The following is a 26,655-nucleotide window of genomic DNA, read 5'->3' as shown; positions in this document are numbered from 1 at the left end:
ATCTATATGAGAGAATTTCAATGTCTTTGAAAGGCTGCTTGCTCCTCTTTATCTGTGACCAGTCCTTCTCCAATTAGTTCTCTTCCAAATTCTTATTTCTTCCTTTATAGATTTCTTTTTCTATTGTGCGTGTGTGTGTGTGTGGGGGGGGGTTTCCACTCCCCGCTATGCTGTTAGGGTTACTGCTAGCTCTGCACTCAGAATTTACTCCAGGTTGTGTTTGGGGAAGCATTTAGGATGCAGGGAATAGAACTAAGGTGGGACTAGTGCAAGGCAAGAACCCTATCCTCTGTATTATCTATCTCCCTTGTACTTTTCATAGCTTCTATATTTGCCCAAATTCAATTCACTTCCCATATGGTCTCTGAACCCCACAAGGAGTGCAGAACAGGAGTAAGTCCTGAATACCACCAGTTATGAGAAACCCCACCCTGCACTGGCACAAATAAATTTTTGTGAGTGTTAAATTTGCTCTGTTCAAATATTAGTAGGATTTTTGTTTCCTGATGGGATCTGGTTGACACAATATTCTTTGTATTTTTTATCATATCTTAGAATTATATAGAATTGCTATAAAGTAAACACCTCAATCATAATAGTTTGTTCACCAGCATTCCTCTTTTATAGTATAATCTAACATATTTTTGTTTCTATCTACATTAGAAATCCCAAAAGACACTGTGTCTGCTTAGCAGAAATAATGAGAAAAGTATTACATTTACCTTGATATTTGATATTTACTGTAAAGCTTTTTTATTTCTTCTTGAAGATCTGACTTTCCTTCAATATAATTTATCTTAAGACTAAATAAATTAGTTCAGCTTCTTTATAGTAATGAATATGCTTCCCCTGCCCCCAGATTTTCTGTTTTATGTTATCTGTACATGTCCATATATTGCTTTTACTTGTAAAAGATATTATTGTTGGTTACATAACTCTGAGTTAGCATGATTCCCTATTGTCCATGGCTTTTTTTCTTATTGTTCTTATTAATTGTATTATGATATGCCAAGGTACGGTATTCTCTATATTCATGCTGTTTGTTAAGGGTTGGTTGAACTTATTGAATGTACAAGTATATTTCTTTAATAATTTGTGAGGGCAACTAAACTTCAAAACAAACCTGACTTCCATATTTGTTTATATCTGTGGATGGGAGTTCAAAAATGGAGCAGATGTCAATGTGAAGTCATGTTAGTCAATATTTTTGAAATTTCCTGCCCTATTTCATGTATCTATTCAATCTGGATATGTATTATATTCACAGATTTCCCTATAGATTCTAATGCTCTTTAAACTTTTTTGAAAAAAAAAAAAGAAAAAAACCAGATGAGTGGCTAAAGAAACTGTGGTACATATACACAATGGAATACTATGCAGCCGTCAGGAGAGATGAAGTCATGAAATTTTCCTATACATGGATGTACATGGAATCTATTATGCTGAGTGAAGTAAGTCAGAGGAAAAGAGAAAGATGCAGAATGGTTTCACTCATCTATGGACTTTAAGAAAAATGAAAGACATTTTTAACAGTATCTCAGAGACAAGAGAGATGAGGGCTGGTAGGGGCAGCTCATGACATGAAGCTCATCACATAGAGTGATGAGTGCAGTTGGAGAGATGACTACACTGAAAACTATCATAACAATGTGAATGAATGAGGGAAGTAGAAAGCCTGTCTCCAGTACAGGTGTGAGTGGGGTGGGGAGGAGGGAGATCTGGGAAATTGGTGGTGGGAATGTTGCACTGGTGAAGGGGGGTGTTCCTTACATGACTGTAATCATACAACTATAATCATATTTGTAATCATGGTGTTTAAATAAAGATCATTATAAAAAACTTTTTTGATCATTTTTAACTTTGTTCTTTATATTAGATTTTTCTTTTTGGGGTCACACACAGCAGTGTTCAGGAGTTACTCCTGGCTCTATGCTCAGAATCACTCCTGGCAGGCACAGTGGATCATATGGGATGCCAGGACTCAAACCACCACCCTTCTGCATGAAAGGCAAACGCCTTACCTTCATGCTATCTCTCCGGACCCTATATTAGATTTTTATTTTATTTACTTTTTCTTTTCTTTCTCTACTCCTTCTATTTCTCTTTCTTTTTGCCTTCCTCTTCAAGATAATTGACTTTTATATTATCTCCAATCTAATATTAAGCCCATCTTATAAATTTGTAATTTTTAGTTTATATTGTTCACTTCTAAAATTTGCATTTGATTCATTTTAATGTGGTATAGTCAGATAAATTTTTTTCATTGTGAGCATATATTCCTTTACTTCTTTGAGCATAGTTATAATTGTTTTAGCAGACATAACCTCAGTTTAATTCTACCCTCTTCTCCATTTTCTATTTCAGCTGAATTTTTACAGCCTAATAGACCATTTATGTTAAGTGAGTCGGTAAGGTCTGGGGCAATTTACTCATAACCTTTATCTCCTCTGGTGATCTTACTTCTAGAATATTCTCCCTCACCTTCTATGTATCTGACATCCCTAGATTCTTTCTTTCTGTCTCACAGATGACCTATTTGTTCTCAGAAGCAACCTCCTGTCATAGAGCTTGACCCTAAACCACAAAGTTATGGGGTACATCTGGTGCCAGGCTTTTCTTCTTTCAGCACCAGACAAATTCTACCAACTTTTGTTCACTCTACAAAGTAGTATTTTAGTATTGTGTCCAGAATTCATATTAATTACTTGCAAGAGCATTAGTCTACTAACAAATTATCTCTCTTGACCAGAAGTAAAACACTTTTTTTTCTCTCATTACTTGGACAGTACATATGTATTTTGGTCTATAAACACAGATAAAAAGAAGCTATACTCTCTACTCCACCAATAATTTAGCTTTCTTTTCATTTGGAGTCTCCACCCTCAGAAGTTTCAGGGATTATTGTTGTTCTTTTTCCTGGATTTTCCCTAAATTCCTGGATGCAGCTATCTTTTATCCCTGTGAATGTGCCCTATCACATAGTTGTTGTTGTTGATTCTAATCTTACAATTTAGGCTACCTTGGTTCCCTTCTAGTCACTAACTTTGCTATTGAGAAAGTTGCTGAAAGGACTAGGGCCTTCCCTCATCTCCCAGAAACACAGATTCCCCCTTCTCTTCAATTTTCTTTCTTTTTTTTCAAAGAAGTGGAATTTCCTTATTTTTTATTTCTGTTTTTGTTTTTGGCCCACACCCAGCAGTGCTCAGGAGGTATTCCAGGTACTCCTGAGTACTCCTGAATATTCTGTGCTCAGAAATTGCTCCTGGCAGGAGTGGGGGTGGGGCACATGAGATTAAATCCTTCCCAGGTCAGTCAAGTGCAAGGCAAATGCCCTACCACTGTGCTATCACTCCTGCCCCAGGAAATTCCTTTTAGACAAAATCTCACTTTATTTGTCTTCAAGAAACATGGTTTTTTATTATGATATCTAATTTTTTTCTAAAAATGCAGGCTTTGGGAATAAGCAGGCCAGGGAGATGTAAGAGCTGCTTTTCCCCCCATCCTGTCGATTGTTTCCCTTGGACTATGAATTTAGAGATTGCCAGCTTGGAGCTATAAATTATATGAAAGGGAATAAAGTACTGGGGAAAAAATATACAGCTGGAAGAAATCTCCTTGATACTCCCTAGTTGTATTGAAGAGACAGGAAAAATGTTTCATTCACCTCCAGTTCCCCAGCCTTTGTCTCCAACCCTGACCTAGGATGATTTCCTTATACAAGTTAATTGAATCAATGAGCAAATTTTCCATGCCTTACTAGGCAAGTGTCATGACATCCTAATGTCTGTTCCCTGAACTATAGAATGGGGGTATTGATAACTATGTCGAGTTATTGTTGGATTAAATGAGATTTTGCACCCTTTGTGAAGTCTCCTAATTGTAATGTTTTATTACTGTTATATATGTTCACTGAACTGAAGTTGGCATCTTCACCCAAACTCTGGGTAATTCCAGACAGACTTAGTCAACTAGAAAAATACTTTTTCCTTTTCTTTGAAAAGCTGTGCAATTTCAATGGTGTTTTTTTCCCCACTTTAAATTATTTATCCTCCTTCCTTGATGACATTTTTTATGTCAGTTTGCTTGATGATTCCTAGATGATGAGAATCGATTTTGCATTAGATTCTACCTAGCATGAAGTAACTAGGATGGTTCTGAGAAAATGATGGTAATATTGTATCTCATCATAAAGGCATGTGTTGTCTATTTGCATATTTTACCTACAAGTTAAAAATGAAACCTAATCACATGACATATTAAGGTACGTTTTAGATATACCTTTTTTAAGTATTCATAGAAAATGCTTTTCAGACTGTTTGATGAAGTCAAGACTGAATACGACATATTTCTTGATGAAACCCAGTGTTAATAAGAATTTCTTCTGTTGTCAGGGTACCTTGCCCTGAAGGAAGTCAGGACAAAATTTGTTGGAATGTCAGTAGGAAGAAATTTTATGTTAGAAGATGCATCTGCAGGCATTATGAATCTGAATCCAAAGTAGAAGGAGGCTCAAAAACAGAAGATCTACTCTTCAAGGAACTGAGATGCCAGCCAAGGCAGGAATTTAGTCTTTAGGTGAGATGTTTTCTAGTATTTTCTTTTGTTTTTTGGGCCACACCCAGTGACGCTCAGGAGTTATTCCTCGCTATGAGCTCAGAAATCACTCCTGGCTTGGGGGACCATGTGGGATGCTGGGGGATTGAACCGCGGTCTGTCCTAGGCTAAAGTGCGCAAGGCAGATGCCTTACTGCTTGGTCCACCACTCCATCCCCAAGATGTTTTCTAATTATTGGCTTATCAGTATATATTTTTGTTTACTCTGTGTTAAATACTTATTAAAAACAAAAGTTCTTATTTAACTATGAAATACATTTTATTGTAATTTTCCTGATGCTATATCAAATATATGAAATGTCTATACATGATACCTGTCATATAAAATATAGCATGTGTACCATCTGTGATTTAGCATTTTCCTGACATATGTGCTCTACATAAATATATTTTACATATATGGTTGTGTGTGATGTCATACACATAAACATCTCTGAGGAGTCTTTTCTATATAATGTAGTATAGATTCTGAATCTAGAGTGAGTTCTATAGCTCTGTTTAGGAGCTGTGATTTCATAGGAAAATTGATCTCTGTGCTTCAAATAGCTTAATAGTAAAATTTAAAGAATAGTTAACTACTTAGAATTTATCTGATAAATAAATTTATTGGATAGCTTCTTAATAAAAATTAAAAAATAGTTAACTACTTAGGATTTATCTAAGTAGAAGATGAACTATTTTGTGTAGAGTTCTTAGAACAAAAGCTTGTACATACTCAATAGCTCTATTTCTTTATTCATGATCATAGTGTGAAGCTCAGGAAGTTGGGATCCAAGTTCTAAAATCACCTGTAATATGTATTCTCGAGGAAGATGTGTTCAGCTGAGTGGGGAGAGGAAGTGAGAAGGTGAACTGGCTGAGCACTTTGGAAGGTGATTATGAGAGTCTAATAAGAAAAACTGACATATTCACAATTCATTGTGCAGGAAGGGGTAGGTGTTTCCTGGGCTGTTATCTCTGGAGATATTGAGATATTGAGTAATGGTTCTGTTGTGAGTAACAAGAAATATTTGCATGGGAGATTTAGCATCTGATAATATTAGTCCGATTGGAGTGTGGGTATGGGTGTGGGTTGTGTGAAACTGGTATTGAGCTAATCACGGGGATCATTACATTCTGCCTACTCATAAAAGGCCGAGTCTGCTTAAACTTAGAGTGGCTGTAAATCTGATCTGTAGTAATAACAATGGCAATAACAACAATGCTACTATTACTGTTAATACTCATGATCACATTTATTGATTATGCTCTATGAACTTCAAACTGAATTGTTTCATTCACAACTATATTGTGAGTAAGGGAAACTTATGATCTCCACTTTTAAAATGTGAAAATTGAAGTATCTTGTAAAGATTGCAGATTGACAAATGGATGTCTGATATAAACCTAGATAGTTAGACACCTGCTCATTTAATAAACTGTCTTCTAAACTTCTGGACATCTGGAAAGAAAGGCCAGACTTGATGTTAACCATCAGTTAACTCACATTATAGGACTTCAATAGCATCTGGCTAGCATCAAGAGAGACCAGACTGAACAAGAAAGGAAATCACGTGGCTAGTGCAGACAACTCAACCTACCTGTTCCTTTCAAAGAATGCTTGATTAAAACCCAGGGAAGAATCAGATAGAAAATGAGACTCAGTTGTCCCCTCAGTAGAATTATTTGTAATTGCTTTTCACTGGCAAAGCCTTTCTCTGTACAAAATGTGATTCTAGCAGGTCAATAGATAAAATCTTTGCACGACAAGGTTTTTACATTAAACCAAGTATTTTTACCTTCAAGTTGAATGTAAGATGTAGTCATCTCTTCCAAAGCTGGAGGGAGAAGGATCGAACTGGAATTACTGAGAAATAGACTGAACATCTCTGATACCCTGCCCGCCTAGGAAATTAGCAAGAATGATGTTGATTGTAAGTGATCTTCCCATTTTACTGGCCAACTCCATGAATTAATGTCACTTCCATTTTCCTTATCCCAGTGAAGAGCAGGCTTGAACTGTGCTGAAAGTCTTTGTAAGTTATCCAGCCTGAAATGAAAAACAAAAAATATGATCCTATGTATTTTCTATTTTCTATATATTTGAAAATGGAACAAATTAGAATGCTGCTGGATTAAGTTCTTTGAATTCTTTGCTAGTTGGATTGCAAATTTCCTGCTTGAATGTGACTGAGCCTATTTTAATGCTTATTCTAGGTTGTATTTTTGTAGCGTGTGTGTGTGTGTGTGTGTGTGTGTGTGTTTTCTTTTATATACAAAGAAAATAGAAGGTGGAAACTGCTGCAGAAATTCCTGCAGAACTCTCTGAAAAGTGTTCAATGATTAAGATAAGTGGAAAGGTACATGAAATTTCCATTTCAATCCATTTTCTATTAACAAAGAGATTGCCTTAGTTCTCAAAATTTTAAGTTCTCAGAAACTGCAGCAGGTCACTTTGCCAGAAGTGCCAGTAAGGAGCTGTTAATAGAGAGGCTTCTGTCAATTTTCATTTGAATATCTTGAACAAAGAAATATTCTTCACTCTGATAACATTAAGATAAAAACAGCATCCAAACAGTAACTATGCTTCAGCTACTTTTTTTTTAAACCATGATATTTCTGTTGTCATCAGTGACCTAACAGTCAAATGAGGAAAAGCTTTCTTTAAAAAAAAGAAACAAATACTCAAATACCACCGTATTTAGGCTAAAAATGTTTTGGGGAAAAGGCTCAGGTTCAATAGGTAATCCTGAAATCTCCTCCAGGAACTCTGCTTTCCCTCATTGTAAACTACACATTACTATGATGTCTATGATGGTGTATATTTATGCATGTGTGTGTGTGTGAGTGTGAGGATGTTGGGGGGCTGGGAAAAAAGAGCAGTGAGTAGTGCTTTTATTACAAAATCTATGAGCATAGAATAACACCCCAGTTTTACATTGGCTCAGTGCAGCAAGGCAAGAAAATTTATAAAAACTATGAAGAACCAAAAGAGAAAAGAATAAATCAAACAGTAAATGACAATATTGGAAGCACAAAAAGTCATTTATTCAGAGATTCTGTGTAACTTATTTTACAGCTCCTCTATGCAGTATTTAGGTTCTTGTATTTCCAGGTTGGCTATTTAATTTTCTGTGGTTAGTGGAGAGTTAACAAATGATATATACTCGAATGTTGGTGTTTATATTTTTGAAATAATCATTTCTAGGGTCAAGCTGCTATGTGAAGGAGCTCATCTGATAGACTGGAGAAAGAGACACCCCAGACTTTTAGGCTGGCATGTAGAAGAAGCCCCACATTAGTAGCCCCAGTGAGATCCTAGATAAATTAGCAAGAGAACCATTCAATTGAGCCCTAGTTAACTCACAGATTAGAGAAAATTAAAAAAAAAAGCCTTTGCTTTAATTTCAAATCCCATCAGAGTTATTTTGACTTATTTGCTTCAAGGCACCATCCACTGTACACTGTTATCTTATATGGTTTACAATAATCCCAAAGGTGGCTGCTCAAACATCTTTGTCTTTTGTGTCCTCTGCTTCATCTCCATGGTGTGTCTACAAAAATTAACATCTGAGTCCTATCTAGATATTCTAGATAATTCAATATTTTATAGCCCTAATCTTTTGCCCACTTAAGTCATTCCTTTTCTTTACATTTTAGTTTCAAGATTAAGAGAATTTTGATGATGATTTGATTGGGCTGTGTGGGTGGCCATCATGAATCATTTATTTCTCTTAGAGAAGGCTCTAAGACTGTTTCCCATTTGTTTGTTTTGAGTCTTTTGTCCAAAAAATGGTCAGTGCTAAAAGTCAATGCTGATGAAGAAGAAACAAAGTATATTTTGATCTCCTGCCATTGGAAAATTATGAATAAATGCAGTATACAATAGCATGGTTGTATGACTTATATAGTATTAGTTGTCAGACATCTTGGTTGAGGAGTTGTGATATATGAACTAGATCTGAGAAGAGCATGTCTTCTGGATTGGCCTATTGCCAGAATTGGTAGAATCAAACAACAAGATCAGACAACAAAAGTATGTATACATACACAGAGAATAAGAGCTATTCTTGCTTGTCTGCAGTTATGTTAGCAGTGTGTTTTGTCAGATAAAGATATCTAATAGCCTATCCTGAATGTCAGGCACCCAAATATTTGTACACACTTCAAAGTTTTCATTTTCTATTCTAAATATCAAGCATGACATGCCCATTCCCCTTTATGTATGAGATAAAATTTAGTCCTCTCCAAAATTAGGTAAATGCTACAGGAAAAGATAAAGATTTTAGAGTCACTGTTTGTTCTTCTACAAACTTCTAAGTAGCAATTTGGGCTTCCTTCTCATTGTAGTCTCTTCTGCAAATGGAGGCTATCAAACAAAGTTGGTCTAATGTCTAGATATTACAGGTTGATGGGGGAGTATCTTGGTAATGAGTTTTTAGTAAGGAATAAAACCAAGATGTTTTATTTATTTTTATTTAAATTATTTGGGGTTATACCAGAAGTGCTCAATCTGACTTACTCATGGTTCTGTGCTCAGAGGTTATTCCTGGTAGAATTCAGGGAATCATTTGTGATGCCAAGGTCAGCAACATGCAAGGCAAATGGTCTACTTGCTGTACTTTTGCTTTAGGCCCAAGATATGATTTTTAAAAGTTGCTTATTGGTACCAGAGCAATAGTACATGTATGTTATCCCATCCCCCATTCTCCCTGTGTAACCTTACCTGAAGGTAAGACCTGCCCATTTCTGGGAGGGGTCTTTGGTAGGTAACAATAAGATTGCTTCAGGGACAGGAAGGGGATTCAGGATTGAGAGATTGGGAGAGATTCAGAGAGACAAGGTGAAGGAGCTGGGAGGATGGAAGAAAAAGAAAAAGGAGAGATGTCAGAAAGAGGTTGAGATGTCAGGGCTGATTATGGATCCAGAATAAACCATTTAAGCATAGGAGTCACACATATTGGCTAGGGCCTTGAATAAAGCTTCATGTCTCCTGAAACCTGACTGTCTGTGGATCATTTCCTTGCTGCCACCCTAAGATCTGCCGACTGGAGGGAGTTGGAGGTGCATGGCCCAGGCTGACAGAAAAAGGCCCCTTCATCCATCTCACCATCATCTATCACCATCCAGAACTTTTTAATACTACACAAGTAGAGCATTTACCTTGCATGCACTAGACCTGGTTTTGATTCTCTCACTCCCTGGATCCCCCTCACATACCAGGCATGATTTTGTTTTTCTTTTTTTTTTAATTTTCTTTTTTCTTAAACACCATGATTACAAACATGATTGTAGTTGAATTCAGTCATACACAGAACACCCCCCTTCACCAGTGCAACATTCCCACCACCAATGCCCACTTCTCCCTCCTCCCCCACCCTCTGCCTCTATTTGAGACAGGCATTCTATTTCTCCTACTCATTAGCATTGTCATGGGAGTTGTTATTGTAGTTATTTTTCTAACTGCACTCACCACTCTTTGTGGTAAACTTCATATCATAAGCTGGTTCTTCTGGCCCTCATCTCTGGGGATTATAACAATACTGTATTTTATTTTTCTTAAAACCCATAGATCAGTGAGATTATTCTGTCTCTCTATTTCCTGCTGGCTTATTTCACTCAGCATAACAGTTTCCATGCACATCCATTTATAGGAAAATTTTATGACTTCATCTTTCCAGATGGCTGCATAATATTCCATTGTGTATAGGTACCACAGTTTCTTTAGCTATTCATCTGTTGAAGGGTATCGTGATTACTTACAGAGTCTGGCTATTATAAGTAGCCCTGCAATGAATATAGGTATGAGGAAGGGGTTTTTGTATTGTATTTTTGTGTTCCTAGAGTATATCCCTAGGAGTGGTATAGCTGGATCATATGTAAGCTCAATTTTCAGTTTTTTGAGGAATCTCCATATTGTTTTCCATAAAGGTTAGACTACATGGCATTCCACCCAGCAAAGAATGAGAGTTCCTTTCTCCCCACATCCCTGCCAGCACTGCTTGTTCTTGTTCTTTGTGATGTGTGCAGTCTCTGTGGCATGAAATGGTACCTTATTGTTGTTTTGATTTGCATCTCCCTGATGATTAGTGATGTGGAACATTTTTTCATGTGCCTATTGGCCATTTGTATTTCTTCTTTGGAAAAGTTTCTATTCATTTCTTCTCCCCATTTTTTTGATGGAGTTAGATGTCTTTTCTTGTTAAGTTTTGTCAGTACTTTGTGTATTTTCGATATTAGCCCTTGTATGATGGGTATTGGGTGAATAGTTTCTCCCATTCTGTGGGTGGGTTTTGTATACCAGGCATGATTCTTGAGTGTACAGCCAGGAGTAAGCACTGAGCACCACTGGGTGTGGCCCAAGAAATAAATTAATAAATAAGTAAATTTAAAGATATATAAAAATTGTCTAGTTGCCAACCCTGAAGTAGATGAAAGTAGTGAATGTAACAGGAAACAAATGACTTTGATAAGAATTTGAAATATGAGTCCAAGGATCTTCCCCTTGAAGATAACCTAACATCAGATATAATCTTATCCACATAGTTAGTCCCAAGTAGGGACGTTTTGAGGAAAATACTATAAACCAACTTTGTAAAGGCAAGTGTGGATGAATTCCGCATTCTGTGAGTCATCTGTGTTTCAATATGAGATGTCTAATTCCTTTTGTTGGGTGTTACGTTAGAATCCTAGATTTTGAATTAACTATGTTGATGCTAGAATGGTGTATCTTTGCTTAGAAATCATGTTAGAAATAACATTGCTTTGGCTTTCTGTATTCTGCTTGTTTAAGGAAGTTAACTACTGTAAACCTGGTCTTGTTGTGAGACTAAAGATCAACTACCCAGAGGCTAAGTAAGCACAGTCATGATAGGCAGAAGATCAAGATAATTTCTAACTCAAGGTAATTTCTAAGAGCACAGCAAATTAACACACACACACACACACCCAGAGACCCAGGGACTGTGATGGGGGTGAGTACACCTAAAAGCCTCCATGTGTTTATGGGGGGGGCCTGGAATTTATCTCGCCACACCACCTGGGTGTAACTACATAGCTGTGGAAAATTCTTGAGTGACTAAGTATGTTAGTTGAAATTATAAAAAGCTCGAACCCCTGCCATATGGGATCCATGTTGATTTAGGACTCCAGCAAGTTGGCTCAATAAACCTCTCATTGTCACTTACATTACTGTGTGCTCCCTGTTCTTTTTGGGATAAAGCCAAGAAGGGACTCTTAACACTTTCTTTTACTTATGGTGGGACTCATCCTTGGACCGTCTCTTCGGGAAAACCTGTGTCTTTTCTTGAATACATTTTTTCTCTCTCTTACACTCTTTTCTCTCTCACTTATCCCCTCTTCTTCCTTTCCTCTTTCATATTTCTCTCTGTGTGTCATTTCCTTTACTGGGGGGACATGGGGGATATAGATGGGCTCAAGTCAAAGAGGATGGTGCCTTTTGTTGGTAAAATTATTGTTACACATTTCTCTTGTCTGTCCCTGCTGGGAGCCATTGAGAGGGTAGGGTCTGAAGACTTGTCTATTATCCTGACTATAGCTTTTGTTTTAACTGTGACAATAGCTGTAACAAAACTAGTTACAGAAATGTGGAATGGAGAATCCTTTGAGGGAACTTCAAGTATATTGTAGGACCTGGGCTTTCTCACATATCTGAAAATCAGACTTAGGAAGCAAATAAATACATGGAAATATCTAGGATCAATACTCTCACACTGCTTCTGCAATTTTTCTGTGAACTCATAAAATACTCTAATATTATATACTTAAATACTAATATGTCCTTTTTAACAAAAAGCCTCTGTGAAATGTTTTGGGTATGTAAATCATTCCCTTCCTATTAAAATAGAGGATCTCCCCTCCCTCACCAGCTATCAGTTAAAGGGAATGAAAACAGGAAAATGGGGAGTAGGAATAGGAGCCAGAGGAACGGAATAGAGGAATGGAAGAAGGAAAGGGGAGGAGAGAACAATAAAGGTTTTATTTTGCAAGACCAAAGGAGGAAGCAAAAGAAACAAACAGGCGAGGTGGGAAAGGCTTCCTCGGGTTCTGAGTGGCTTCTTTTTATGAGCTGCATCTTCTTGCAGCAGCCTGCTGCTCAGTTATACTGAGGGATTTGAGTTTCCGTTTCCTTATCTCTGAAATGCAAATTACCTGATTATCCAGTATCTCTTCTATAATTGGCCTTATTCGTAATCCTTTTGAGGTACAATTTAAAGGAGATGGTTTCAGAGAAATGCCAGTGGGAAAATGTTGACCTGGCCAGCTGGAGGGGGGCTGATTGGGAGAGGCCAGTGGGGGTTCCTCACTTCTCTTTTAGAGGAAGGTGCTATATTCACCAAATGTTTCTTGACAGCCCAGGAACAGTTATATTTATTTTTATATAGCTCAGTCCCTACTGAAACACTGTGAGCTTATCAGAAGGGTCATCTAGCCCAGCAGGTCAGTCTTGACAAAAGCCCAAACTTTGAACTCTCTTGAACTTTCACTATAATGAAGCTGAACATTTTCTTTATTTTTTAAAGAATGCGTTTTTTGGAGAACTTTTTATTTTGTTTTGCTTTTGTAAAGGCAGGAGAGATAATCCAATTAAGTCTCATGTCTTGCATGCAACTGATCCCGGTTTGATCCTCAGCAATACACTGTCTCATTTGCATTGACAGGTGAGCTCTCCCTGACAACAAGTAGGGCAGCATAGCATCCTTGGGCCCTTGTGTTGAACTGTAGGTCCAGTTAACTGAGAATCACTGAAGGGAATCTCCAGTCTTCTAAGTACCAGTTGAGAGACTTTGTTTTGTTTTGTTGTTGGGCCACACCCAGAGGTACTAGGGGCCACTGAAGAATCCCGGGGTGGGAGTGGGGGGTTCCGAGAACCATGTGGAATGCGGGGGATTGAACCTGAGTCAGTGTGTGCAAGGCAAACTCCTCTCCCCACTGTATACTCACTCCAGCCCCAATGATTCCCTCTTGCAATCTTCCAAGAAATAATTATTACAGGAAATTGGTAAATTCTAAAACATATAAAAAGTATGCACTCATCTATTATCAATATTCCATCTTGATTTGGTCACCATTAATACAATTGTTTTTATTTATACCTTAGTTTATTTTGGTCTTAATGTGTTTAAGGTACTTTCATTTTCTGTTTACTATTACTTAAATTTATGTGTACTTTAAGACATAAAGAATAGAACCACAAAAATAATTTTTGTGGTTTCCTCTGGGGAAGAATGAAACAAATCTAATTTGAAATAAAAATTTTGTTGACTGAATCTGACTTTTGAATAAATGCGTGGTATATATCAATTGACTCAAAACAGTTATGTTTTGACTTTATTTTCTGTTTATAGATCTATATTCTGAGTACAAAATTCTGCAATCATATAGTCTGAAATGTAAAAAGCAGCTAAACTTTTGTCAAAATTTTGGCTTATAGCTCTTCTTATTAGGGGAAGTGATTCATGATAGTGTTGCAGAGAATGACTTGGAAATTAAATTTCTACAGAAGCAATCAAGAGGTCCAAATCACACACAGAGATATAATTTTTTTAGAATGTCTTTATACCAGGAAATTGAAATAATTACCTGATCCACCCCCTTCAAATAAAAAGCTTGGTGGTTAAAGTTGCTCAATTTATATTATTGCTCCTATTTTGCAACAACTATATGTCAAATAGTTGGGGATGGTTAATTGCTGGAATATTTTGCAACCAGTCAATATGGAGATAACCTGTCAACATATTCAGAAGTAACTAAATACTACTAGCTAAGATCAGATTGATTTTTGTTCTTTAGGTCACACCTGGCAGTGCTCAGCCCTTACTCCTGGTACTCACTCAGGGATTACTCCTGGCAATGTTCTATATACTATATGGGGTGCTCAGAATTGACCTGGCAAGCACTCTGCCTGCTGTACTATGTCTCTTGCCTCTGATTTACAGTTTTTATGGTGTGCTTTGTACCCTTTATGTGCTATCTAATTTAATTTCTCCAAACCTTGCTGTCAGATAATTTTATATTTTTTTTATCTTTGCTAAAGAAACTAAAGCTAAGCAATGTCCTAGGTTAAACACCTGGTAAGTGGTAAAATGTTCTCTTATTATTACAAGTAAAGGTGAATAAAATAAATCAAGAATGAGGAAAGAGGTATTGTATGAATCCAGGGCAGGGTCACCTGAGTATGTCTCTGATGTCTCTTTCTCTTGCTTTTCTCTCCTGAAATCCCATGTTTTTGCCCTTTCCACTTTGAGAAATCTAAAACCTTGTGCTAGAAGAGTTATCTCCTGAGTATTTGGTTTCCTTGGGATGGAAGATTCCTTAGTGAGTTTACCTGGAAAAGGAGAGCAATTAACTACAGAATGTCTAAGAACAATGCGACTTCATGGACATGAAAAACCCTTGGGAAAAAATTTATCTCACTTTGGAAGATTTATCTCACAGCTTGTCCTGAGATACTGTCCTTTTGTATGCTCTGGGCAATAGTAATAAAAGAATGCTCTTTATCTCACTGTTTCCAGTTCACTTCTAGTGACACTAAACTGTAGCATCCTCCAGGGTTTTCACAGCTGGTATTGTGAAGTATTACCCTGGGGAAATAGAGATCCAAGGTTGCAATTTGGTTGTTGTTGTTTTTTTCCCAAGGAATATTATCTCTGTATCAATGCTCTGTTGCTTTTTTCTTGGTGAAATCAAAATCTCAGCAGAACCAATCAATCTGCTCCACCGCTCCCCTCTCCCCCATTTGAACCACCATGACTTCAAATTTGATCTATTACCACTCACCTGGATGATAGTAGCAACCTCCTAATAGTTCTTGCTCTGGTTTTCTTTCCTTTCTTGCATTAAATTCTCTACCCTGCTACCAAGGGATCATCCCTAAATGCAAAATATGATATTAACACTCCCCTGTTAAAATTCATTTACTGTTATTCTGCTTACTTAGTACACGACAAACACCACATCCAGCACTATCACCTGTCAAAGCTTTTTTTTTTTATGCACCTCATGTTTCAGTGACATTTACTACCACTTCTGAAAATAGCTTGCTTTCCTCCGTTCCATGGATTTTGCAGATGTTTACCCAGTCTAGATCATTCTTATAAAAATGACTCATTTTGAACATCTCTGGTCTGAGAAGTCTTTTTTCCTCGCCATCCTTTAATTTTAGATATTACTGTATACAGACTACAGTTATCAGTCCATCTGATAGTGGCAGGCAATGGAGTTCAGTCTAGTTAGTGTAAATAGGGTTAGATCAATCGAGGGCATTAGAAAGCATGCTGAGTGGCTGGCAGGTACAGGGAAATAGTCAGTGGACTCAATGTTTGGGAGCAGTTCCCAGAACCTCTAGTGACAGACTGCTATTTCTGCTTCTCCCATTCCCACTGGATGTGCAGAACCAGTTCCTAAAATGGTTAACATAGCCTCTCCCCACACTGCTGCCCGTGGTAGTACCCTCAGTTGCAGTTGGGGCACTTTTCTATCTGTCTGTAGTTTTTGTTGTTGTTGTTTGTTTTTAAGGTCACACTTGGCGTCGCTCAGGGGTTACTCCTGGCTCTGCACTCAGAAATCGATCCTGGCAGACTCATGGGTGGGAATGGGTGGGGGACCATATGGAATACCAGGATTCAAACCACTGTTCTTCCTGGATTGGCTGCATGCAAGGCAAATGCCATACCGCTGCTCTATCACTCCAGCCCCTCCTATCCAATATCTTAATTGTTCAGACTCCATCCACATGAGAGGAAAGGCAGATGTAACAGACACAAGTACCTATCTAATGCTAATCAAGTTTAGGTGGGTCTTTACATCTCAAAAGCAATGCCTGGCCTGCGCTAGCCTAGGACGGACCGCGGTTCGATCCCCTGGCGTCCCATATGGTCCCCCAAGAAGCCAGGAGCAACTTCTGAGCGCATAGCCAGGAGTAACCCCTGAGCGTCACAGGGTGTGGCCCAAAAACCAAAAAAAAAAAAAAAAAAAAAAAAAAAAAAGCAATGTCTGAAGGGAAGTGGGAGCTAGGGCAAAGTTTCTGCTTAGGGGAAAGCAGGGTGTATGCATGGTGTGTTTAGCTACACTTAACAGTGCTCAGTGATTACTAGTGGATCAGTGCTCAGGGATAACTCCTGGTGTTGCTCAGTGGACCATATAGAATGCAGTCAATTGAGCCTGGATTGGCAGCATTCAAAGCAAACAACCTACCTCCTATCCTATTTCTCTGACCCTGCCTGAAACTTTTTTACTTTAGGCTTTTAAAATTAGTAAGTCAAGACTAACTGCAAGAAAAAGGGTTGGAGCAATACTTCAAATAATTGAGTACATGTTTTGCTTCTTGGAGGCATGTATTGGAGGCACTGATTTATTCCATCACAACGTGGTACTCCTGGGACTGACTCTGTGTGCAGAGCTTGGTGTAGCCCCCAGGAACTGATATTTCCACCAATGTTCGAAAAAAAGCAAATAAGCAGAAAAAAAAAAGATCTTTAAATCGTACTTCAAATTTTGTATGTGGGAGCAAGACTGTAAATTCTTTTGGAATGTTTATATTTAGAAGAAGCTCATAGATTAAAGCCATAAGATAAAACTGGGATATTTTGTAATAATAATTAAATAAGGAGAGATAATCTTTAGCGATTTAAACCTTCACTCAGTCTTTTCTTCATTTTGATAGCATGCTTTATCATCTGTAAAGGGCTCTATTTTTATGTATTTACTATTCACAAACAACCTGGTTAGTTTTATTGTCTCAATGTAATAATCTAGGGTCAGAGGTTCTCAAAGTACATCCCTAGGGTTAAAATCTGATTCAACCAGCTGTGTTGGTCAATAAAGTTTTACTTGATGAGTAGCAATACTGTCTCAGCATGTTTAGTTAGTCACAATAAAATGCCATAGAAAGCCTGTGCTCAAGGCACCAGCTAATTCTGTTCCTAGTGAGTTTCTTTTTGGCTTTGCAGATGGTTTATTTCTTGCTTTGTCTTCATATCACTGTAAGACTAAAAGCTCCTGGTATACTAATGGGTACTAAGGTCCATCATTATTGGATATTTCCTTGGATATGAATAATATAATGAGTATCATTGCATTTGGTTGGCCCTTCAACTCATAAATTTTTTGCATTTTATTTAAAGAAAATGCATCACAAAGTGAACATAGTTGACCATACTACATTTGTTTCTAGATAAGTGAGAAAAAAGTTATTAAAAAATAGAAAAATAGGAAGAGAAGAAAATTTTTTTTGTTTGTTTGTTTGTTTGTTTTTTGTTTTTTTGGTCACACCCGGCAGTGCTCAGGGGTTATTCCTGGCTCCAGGCTCAGAAATTGCTCCTGGCAGGCACGGGGGACCATATGGGACGCCGGGATTCGAACCGATGACCTCCTGCATGAAAGGCAAACTCCCTACCTCCATGCTATCTCTCCGGCCCCGAAAGTTTTAAGATTAAAAAGAAAGAAAAAGTAGAGTAGCAAGCACATTTGTGAAAATTATTGATTCTGCAATGAAGTTTAGTAAGCTCTTTTTGTTAGCTGTCCATTCTGTAAAGTTGATATATTCCTGAAGTTTGGTCAGATTGGTGTCCCCAAAGTGAATCATAGAGGGGTGATGAGGTGTGACCATTGGGAAAATGGTGATTCTGGGTGATGGAGGCAGCAGGTGTATCTTCAACAGGGTGGGAACAACAGAAATTTTTGCTGTTGGAGATTTCATTTAATGGTTGGCTGACTCTTCAGGTCTTGGCTTATTTAAAAGGCATATTTTCCAACTCTATTTACAAAACGCAATTATTTTTTGTTGCCTTGGGATTATTGTTCTTGGCAGTTTAAGTTCTCTGTTTATACAGCGTTTTTTATTTTCTGGGGTAAAGATTTTATATTTTCTTTTTTTGTGTGATTAAAAATTTTTTTATTCTAAGAATTTATTCAAGAGACAAAATTGATTAACATAATGAGGTAAACTAACATAACATAATATAGTGACATAACATAACATATAATATAATTGATATAATAATAATACATGTAAGTCAAAGAAAGTTTCTGATTAAAAACACAATTTTTTTCCATAATGGCTTACATATCTTTCACAGTAGTATTTTAGGTACATATTAACATTGAATCAGGGGAATACCCATCACCAACTATGTCTTCCCCCCATTCCAGTTCCCTTTCTATAACCCATATACCCCACCACCCCTCCCCCCCCAGGCTGCTAGAGTAGGTGGACCCCTCTTTGTCTGGCTTACTATTAGTGATTACATATCTGTTTGGTCCTGGAACCCTCCCTTGTTTCCCCCTATTTTCTTAGGTATCCAAATGAATCCTTTTCTCCTACAATACCAAATTTTAGAATCATTACAATAAAGAAATTACACTTGCAAAAGGAACTTCCAATAAAAATAAATAAACCATTAAATCTATTAAAAAAGAAATTACACTTGTCTGCACACATATGCTTATTATTATTATTATATATTACAAATTTAATTTTTTATCATGTGAGAAGCAAATAATTTGCTTGATGACAGGAATTAGTTTTCAAAATCTATTGTTTTCTTTGTTTCTATAACAATGATTTCTGCTCTGGATTTTGCTTTTTTCTGCTTATGTTAGATTTTACAGATATTTAAGGTGTGCATTTAGGTTGTTAATTTTACCTTTTAATTTGTTCCTTATGTGGGTCTTTATTTCTGAGTTTTCACCTAATTACTTCTGTGTCCCATAGATTTTGGTAATTTGCTTATTTGTTACAATTAGTCTCAAAAAATATTTCTTTTTTGAATTCCTCTTTGATCCAACTATCATTGAGCAGCATGTTGTTTTGTCTACAGGTTTTTCTCCCAATCTCTCTCTCTCTCTCTCTCTCTCTCTCTCTCTCTCTCTCTCTCTCTCTCTCTCTCTCTCTCTCTCTCTCTCTCCCCTCTCTCCCCCTCTCACTACTGCTCATTCTTGCTCTCTTTTTTTAACAATCAATCTTGATTTCTGTAGCATTGTGGTCTGATAGGATGCTTGGTATGATTCTTATGTTTGAGAATTTTTGTAAGTTAGACATTATGCCCTAAAGTATTATCTATCCTAGAAAAGGTGGCTGCATCATTATATTGTGTAGGTTTGGTTAGTGTGAATATTGCAAGTTCTTTTTTGTCTAGGAATGTTTTTATCCCTCCTTTCCCTAAAAATGCTGGATAGTGGACTCTAGGTTGAACATTTCTTTCATTTAGGAATTCAGATATGTTATTCCACTCTTTTCTTGCTTGGATATTTTCATATGGGAGATGTTATGTTCTATCCTTTATACTTATGGTTTTTCTTCTCCTTTACTGCTAAATTTAAGGAGTCCATCTCTCTCTTTTTTTGTTTCTTTTCTTTTCTCTTCTTTTGTCATTTGGATTACTATATGTGTTGGTGATGTTCTGTTAGGTTCTATTTTATTTGGCACTCTTTTTGCCTCCTGGATATGTAGTGTGGCGTCTTTACAGAGAGTGGGAAAGTTCTCTGCTATTATTTCTCTCACTACTTACTCTTCCCCTTTCCATTATTCCTCGCCTTCTGGTATTCCTATAAATTGGAGATTATTTTTCTTGTTTTTATTCAGTAGGTACCTTACATTTTCTTCCATCATTTTGTCTCTCCTTCATTTTTTTGCCTTCTTTATCAATGCTGGCTTGAAATTTCTCTTCAAGTTCATTAAGATCTTCATCTATGTGATTCTGTTAATTCTTGCTAATGTGTTCTTAGTTCCTTCAATTCCAATTGAATGAATTATCTCATTTTCTGAAAGAGTTCTTCTTGAGTTGGTTGAATTCTTCACCTATTGATTGTTTAATTTAACTGCCTAGTGCCTCCTTGATTTCTGTTGTTAAAGCACTAGTGTTGATTTTAGGACTTCATCTATGAAGGTCAAGCATTTTGATGGTCTTGGGGTTTTGCCTAGGTGTTTCTCCATGTCCCAACAACATTTTAATTGTTCTCTATAATCCCCCTCCTTTTTTTTCATTTTGTGGTGAGTATGATGGTGTTTCAGGTTCCTGTTACTGGATTGGGAGGGCAGATGGACCATATGTCCTGATGGGCTCTGGGCTGAGCCTAGTACTGAGAGGAGGTAATTGGCATGTCCAACTCATTAGTTTTGAGAGGATACACACATGCACTTTATATACCAACACACACATATATATGTATTGCTTATAACATCTTTTGAACTATAATGGTGAGCTGGAAATTTGAAAATCATAAAATATTTTTAAATGGATTTCTATAGAAAATTTTAATAACCAAATAGTTGGAATGCAGGGATTTGATGAAATTTTCCTATAAATCAGGATTTAAAGTCAAGTCTTCTGATTATATTTTCCTTTCTTTTTATATTCTTAGCATAAGTCTTCTAAAATGTTGGAGGGAGAATTCTAAGTTGGTGAATCTTAAGATTTGGCAGAGGATGAGAAAAATGATGAGTTAATTTCACCATATATATATATATTCTGATGTATATCTTCTATATGACTGTTGATTTCTCTCCTTACTATGTTGGGTAACCTTCAGCAACATAAATACTGAGTAGCACCATATTCTTGAGTTCTTTATGTTGAATCATGGATTGAATCACCAAGAGTGGCCCGGCCCTGAACATTTCTTGGGACCTCTGTCCCAAGAAAAATGAAAAGGTCAGATATATTTTCTAAAAAAAAACCAACTCTAATAAAGTTAGTATGAAAGAGACATTATGGGCTTAGAGACCTTGATAAGACACAAAAGAAGACAACTGAAACATCAAAGCAACTTGTTAGAAGAATAGAAGAACAGATAAAAGATGAAGTTTGATATGTACTTGAGACTCCTTAGATTTTATGATTAATTATGCTGTAAACAAGACATTGAAAGTTTTACTTTTCTAGTAGCATATTTAGAATTTCTGTTTGCCAGAAATTTCATTTTCTGTCATTTTAATTTGATATTGATTCCAATATTGTGTGGCCCTTGAAATACCTTGAACCTCATTTTTTTTTAAATTTCTGATTATTTATCATTTTATTCAAACTATGAATTACTTGACTTCTCTCTGGGAAAATATCCTTGATATTAAAATTTATTTGTTTGGTTGTGTGGCTACCAACTGCATAATAGATCAAAATTTGTTGATTGTAAGTTTGTTGGTATTCAGACAGGACTCTAACTTAATACAGTTTACTGTGAATAAGGATTGGAGGAGAGGACCTGCTGAAGTCCAACCCCTGCATGAATGGGCCTGAAGCTGGAGTTCCAAGAGAATTAATAAAATAAGACAAACATAATAGAGAAAAGCATGGCATCAAGGTTCTTACCTCTTCATTGACTGAGAGCCCTGACTGTCCTCTACAGAGGACATTTATTGTTCAGGAATATCAACATGGGAGGAAGGGCAGACAACAGGCAAATTTCTATCTAATGCTAACCTGTAACCCATCCTCCTATCTTTCCTGTGTAACTTGATCTTACCTGCAAGACCCATTCCTAGGAGGGGTCTTGCTACCTGTACCTTTACCTTTAGACCTCCCATTTCTGGGAGGGGTCTTGGAAGGTTATAAAAGGTTTTGCCTAAGGGGCAAAAGGGAATAAGGGATTTGCCTGGATGCAGCATGGAGGAGAAAGCAAGAGAAAGAGATGGCTAAGGGACAATTTAGAATGCAGGGCTGAATAAGGATTCAGCATAAATGGTTATGATAGACCACACATGTGGTGGATAGGGCATGAATAAAGCTGATACTTCCTGAAGCCCGCTTGTGAGTGAGATTTCTACCCGCCGCTTTCCTGAACCCAGATACCCGCCGGCTGAAGGGGGTTGCAGAGCCATGTGGCCAGGGATGGCAGAGAAAGGTCCCTCCCTCCATCCACCACCATCCAAACTCATCCTAAGGGCTGTAACATTACATTAACCAAAACTAAAAGTGATTTTATGTTTTATAAAACAATCTGTAATAAAAGAGGAAGCTAAGTTAAAATCTCTGAAGGTTGTCTTTCTGGGAGATGTGTCAGGTAAGAGTGAATACAAGATTCCATTCTGCAGGGCATTTCTGATGGGTGCTAAAGTTTTGGTAATTTAGAAATTAGATCACCGTTTTCTGCCCCTCTCCTTGGACTATCAGTTATCTAGATAAACTTATTTATTTCTTGGATGCCTTTATATCCAACAAGAGTCAGTGACTTAATTTTGTAAAAACTGTGTCCATTTTTAAGAAGTTACCAAAATTGTACATTTTCTTCTCTCCCTGCTCAAAACTATCCTGTTTTTCATTTATGGGACCAAGGTTGCTGGCCTAGAGGGTACAATGAAAAGAAAGAGGGGGGTGAATTAAATGAGAATCATGAAAAATTCTGCTAAAAATTTTGGCCCTAGGGTTTAGGACTATGGATACAAGGAATCTGAGGAAGAAAAGATAACAGTTAGCAGAAAAATTACTGGATAAAAGATATGGAAAAGGAGGGCTTATTTACTAGGAGAGAATTCAGCTAATAAGAGATTCTTCTTATTTGCATTTGAATTTAAGAATAAGTGCTGAAATTGTTCCAAGTGAGTAAAACCTAATATGTGACATGGAAAATCTCCTCTAATTGGAGAAGGAAATGAAATTATTTCTTTAAAAAGATCAAGGATTCTTGAGATGGAGAGGGTAAAGGTAAAAAGGCTTCCACTATCTCCTTAAATGTAACAAATATCAATTGAATGAATGACTAAAGGTCAGATTTATTGGGCTTGGAGATTTAGGAGGAGAGAGTTTTGTTTGAAATGGAATTATGGTCTAGCATAGGCAAAGCTGCATACATTTTCAAAATCTTGAAAACTAGAAATAAACTCTGAAATAAGTAGCGCTGCCAGAATAAAACTGTTCCCTTAGGATAAGGATATGGAGAAAAGGAATTTGACAGGAATATCTAAGTGAAAGTGTTTTGGGAGCTATTCAGGAAAATAAATAAAAATAAATGGATGCTTTGCTATAATGATATATAGACACAAACAGGAAGTCAAAAGATGATTAATAGGGCTGGAGAGATAGCATGGAGGTAGGGCATTTGCCTTGCATGCAGAAGGAGGGTGGTTCAAATTCTGGCATCCCATATGGTCCCTTGAGCCTGCCAGGAGTGATTTCTGAGCATAAAGCCAGGAGTAACCCCTGAACACAGCCGGGTGTGACCCAAAAAACAAATGAAAAAAAAAGATGATTAATATCTGGTGAGTGAAGTTCTGAGTTGAAGAGGCTACAGTGAGAAAGACAGAATAAATTATAGAAGACTGACTAAGTATTGCCTGTATGATTTTGAGGATGATAGATGCAGGATAAAAGAGAAGAGAGGATCTATTTACTTGTCCTGAGTTTCTATCTGAAGAAGTAAAACCCATAGCTGGAGGAGAAGTTAAAGGGGAGAATCAGAGAGACTCTGGGAGCTTAACAAAGGTTCCATAGAGAAGGGGAAGGTTGCTGGGGGGTGGCTAACAAATTTTTGTATGGGAGAGTGAATTTAAATGTTGTTTGTTTTTTTTCTCAAAGTCCTCTATTCTTATCATGAGGACAATGCTGTGAAAAGGACATCTTGGAAAAACCCAAACAACATTTTTTAGATGATAAAAAAATCCTATTTGTTGAGAAGATTTGCTGGGAGATAAATCACCTGATTACAGGTGGCAGCAAAATTTAAAGGGTTTCTAAAAGTACTTATGAAAAGCTCATTATTTTATACTGTTTTCTGGCTAGTATAAATAGATCTGCACAGAAAAACACAAGCAATTATGTAAATGGAGAGAATTTAGTGCAGAACAAAAAAGTGCATGTGATTGTTGGTATGTGGAATGACACAAAGTCATGAGTACCTCTATTTAAAGTGAACATTTAACTCGCCAGATTATTAACACCACGGCCATGAGTGCAGGTTCTGCATCTGTAATGCCCCATTCCCATCTTCCATTTGTCACTCATGTCTTGAATGGTCTTGACTCCCTAATATGAAAAATGAGTTGAGTAGTTTTACTTACCTTGGCTATTGACAGGATAACATAAGCTACAATAGGAAAAGTTGTTTCTGACTTCATGTGTGTACACAACTGTCATGTTACTTTCATTTTATGTTTTTTGTCTCTACAGAGATACAGGTGCCGCTTATAGTCAGATCTCACCCTGCTTCCTTTAATACAATCAAATTTCTTCAGGGATTTGTTCATCACCATGTCAAAAACACTAGCATACTTGTTGAGGAGAAATAGCTAAATTTCTAATGGAGAATTCAGGCAGGCCATTAAAATTGCTCCGGAACTGCCAAAACCTTTAATATTGCAGAGATTTATTTTCAGTGCTTTCAGGGAGGAGTTTAGGTCCAAACCTTCAGTACTCATGAATTATCCTGGCTCTTTGCTCAGGGATTACTTCGAGCAGTGCTTGGGAATCATATGAAGTGCCTAGAATTGATCTTGGACCCTTCACATGCAAAGTAGGAGCCTTAACCCTGGTACCCTATTATGGGTATTTATGTTCAACTTTGTAATCACATAACTGATTTACAGTATTTTTCTGCTTTAGTTTGGCTTAACTACAGGCATGGTGGGCAGAGAAAGCAAATGAGAAATGGCTTGAGAGGCATAGGCTGACTGGATTTAGGCAACTTTTGTATTGCCACAATAGCTTCTGTGATTTCACATGATAATCTTCCAATGACTTCTGCAATTATGATTTGCCTTTATCTCTTACATTCTGAATATTGATATTAAATAACATTTAATAAAAATATTGTGTCCTAGTTATCTCTAGTTCCAATGTCTTTTAGATTCCACAGTACCTATGTGGTAGATACCTAATATATGTTTAGTAGATGACTGGATTCAGAAACAGAGAACTTTGTTTAAATTAGACACGTAGCATAGAAACTTTGAAATTTCTGGGTCTCTCTGAGTGAAGTTCAGGTGTTACTCTTGGCTCTGCACTCAGGAATCACTCTTGATGGGTTTGGGGAACATATGGGATGTGAGGGATAAAACTCAGGTTGGCTGTGTGCAAGGCAAGTGTCCTACCTGTGCTATCATTCCAGCCCATCTCTCTGAGCTTTAACTTATTGATGACATTTGGCATATATTAAACCTTCAGTAAGCTTCATTTCTCTGGGGGAACTTTTATTTCCATTCATTAGAATTTAACCAGTGAATTGTCTCATTTTCTTGATATAGATTCTATTATTCTATCAACCCTTTTGGTGAACATTAAGAGTGTGATGATAGGCACACAAAGAACACTGAACTTTAGAAGTAAGTGATATCTGAATATTGGGCTTTTCTTTCTTAGGGAGATCTATGCTTCTTGTATAGAGTTATTTGCTCTCTTCCAAGAAAACCCTACTGTATTTTCTGGCATACAAGACGACCCCCTAATTTTACAATTAAAACATAGATTCAGGTCTATATTCACTGTATAAGACAGAACGTTCCTGTGCTGCAACTGTATGTACCACAGTGAGCCAATCACAACAAGCAAAGGTTCAGAGATTATACTGTAATAGAATTCCTCTCTGCCTCTGGCCAATCTGAGCAGGCTTTTTACAGTGTAGATTCGGTACAGAACATTGTCTAATTTGCATGCATAAAAAGCATGCTTGGATTGGCTGAGTTAGAGAGGTGGTCCGAGCAGCCTTGCAGTGATTGGTGTAGGATCGAGTTGAAAAATTTGTTTTGTGGCAATATTCAGACAGTTTTCATTTAGTGGCATATTGAAACATTTTTCGGGATATACTCGGTGTATAAGACGACCCCCGATTTTCGGTTGACCTTTTTTTGGTGTGTGTTTCAAAAGTCGTCTTATATGCTGGAAAATACGATAATTCTGGATGTATAAAAAGGGTGGCTTGTTGAAATTGCTAGCTCCAGACTTGAGATCCGTCCCACAAGACTGCAAAGAGATGAACCAGTAATGCAAAAAGGCAAAGGAGTTTATTTTAAGATACCAGCAGTGGGACTGCACCTTTTGCAGGTGGCGAGGACAACCCAACTTACATCCTTACTTTTTATACCCAGTTTAGAAAGCTTTACAATGGGCTAGG

Source organism: Suncus etruscus, chromosome 17, assembly GCF_024139225.1.
Source record: "Suncus etruscus isolate mSunEtr1 chromosome 17, mSunEtr1.pri.cur, whole genome shotgun sequence".
In the NCBI taxonomy this organism is placed as follows: domain Eukaryota; kingdom Metazoa; phylum Chordata; class Mammalia; order Eulipotyphla; family Soricidae; genus Suncus; species Suncus etruscus.
The sequence above is the reverse complement of the archived record's forward strand: the minus strand, read 5'-3'. Positions refer to the sequence as shown.